Raw genomic sequence first — 1953 nt, forward strand, 5'->3', positions numbered from 1 at the left:
TGATTTGTGACATCACATATAGTTTGGATGTCAAACCTGGTCCAGTATGCAACTTAGAAGTGTGAAACTTGAAGCCACCAGTGCACATACACTGAGAATGGACTTTACAATGAAGAAGAAATTAACTAAATTTCCATATTCATAGATTTTCTCAGAGTCAGAAGGAGTAGATGTCTTGGTGGTGGTGATGGTTTTAATGTGGAGAATTATACTTCTGTTTGCAGAAAATACATATCAGACACACGTTATTGTTCCAAATGTACTATTTGTATATATGTTGTAATACATGTCTTGATGAGATCTATTTATTTCTTAATATCATCAATGAAGAAGCCTAAACCCTCTGAAGATTTTTCTCCATTCAGAAGCTTTCCCTATATTCCCCCTTCCTAAACGCCACAGGGCCCATTGTTTTCAAAAATCCATTTCAAGCCCTGCAGATGCTGCCGATAAAAGTCGGACAGTAGATAAATAAGGTTACAATGCAATTGACACATTCAGCACAAAGAAAGAAAAACTCCCTACTGTAATTTAGCTTCCGATTTATCTCTGAGTTGACTGCCTGGCAGAGTTTGATATAATAATTTAGGCCCACAGCAGAGAGGACAGCATGTCATCTGCTTCTCTTCTTCCTCCGCGGCTTTCACAGGAGAAAGCAAAATCAGAAGTAAACCTAGCTCAGTCATCCATGTAAGCACCTACGTGTGTGTGCGTGCTTTTCTTCTGGTCATTTGTTTCCGTTGGTGTGTACTCAGGACCATGTTTTGCTCCCTGAGTCCACTGTGATACTTCCCCTCCTGTCTCCGGTTTCATTAACCTTCCCTGTAAGTTTGGCTACATCACAGCACCAATCAGCTGGAATGATGGCTGACTCCTTCTATCCTGTTTGTTTGAGTAAATAAGAGATATATTTTCAGACCTTCATAAATATTCATGACCTTCATCCACCTCCTCTGCCAAGTCCTTCTGATTGCTACGATGCCACTGACAGCTGCTACCTGACAACTGTATCTTGGTCCTCTCTGCTGAGTTGTCTAGCCAGTGCAGGTGGATATGATTCTAGGTTGACCTGAACAGCCGTTTGGCCCAGAGGGCCTCTGGGCCCCGCTAACAAGTGCAATAGCCAGCTTGTCTTGTTGAAATCAACAGGTCTCAAACATTTACATGGCACACACCCACATACATATACGTTTTCATTATGGATTTATCTGTTGATCATATCTCTGATTAAATGATTAATAGTTTGACATATAAAATGCCAGAAATCAATGAAAAGGGCCCATCAAAGATTGACTTCTTAATAATAGTTTTATTTGTCCAACCAACACCAACAAATTGATCAACATATTGATAAAAATGGATAAATCTTTCAGTGTTATTAATTTTATTGTTTATCCATCTGCATACTAATATGTCAGCAGTGGGGCTTATGAACACATTAGTCATTTTATAATACTATTGTGATACTATCGTTTTAGGAGTTGAGGTGGCTCCCAGCTATTTAAAACATGTAACTGTGACACATCTATAGGCTTCAAAGTCCTCATTTGTGCACCTTCTGTCTCTGTGAGGAAAGAATTTAGTTTCCAAAATGTACCTGCTGCTGTCACCATGTATTTTTTGTGTTGTTGGTACCTAGCTGGTTTTTATAGTGGAGATACTCTGAGTTCCGATTGTTTTCCTGCCAATGTGGCTTGTAAAGAAGAGAAAGTTGCCAGCGACTGCCAACAAGCAGACATTTTGCACATAGTTGGCATCAAACCACAGCAGGGTGAATCAAGAAAGTCATAATATCTTATTTTAGGAAATCAGATACTGCAAATGCTGTTTTTAAAATCTAACGGAATTTTAAATTAAGGTACAGTAAGCAGGATACTCTTATAGTTACATTTAAAATGTATGTAGTTACAAAATCTTGTTAGAGGCAAATTGCTGCACTAGTACATCTTCCAC

General features: G+C 38.8%; 1 protein-coding gene across 1 annotated transcript in view; it reads left to right on the plus strand.

The window, feature by feature from the left end:
- slc49a4 (solute carrier family 49 member 4) overlaps positions 1 to 1953 on the plus strand; it is a gene marked incomplete in the record, with an annotated part of 43182 nt that overhangs the window by 32276 nt on the left and 8953 nt on the right.

This window comes from Morone saxatilis, unplaced genomic scaffold (assembly GCF_004916995.1).
Source record: "Morone saxatilis isolate NCDOM2014 unplaced genomic scaffold, NCSU_SB_2.0 Contig5, whole genome shotgun sequence".
NCBI classification, from domain to species: domain Eukaryota; kingdom Metazoa; phylum Chordata; class Actinopteri; family Moronidae; genus Morone; species Morone saxatilis.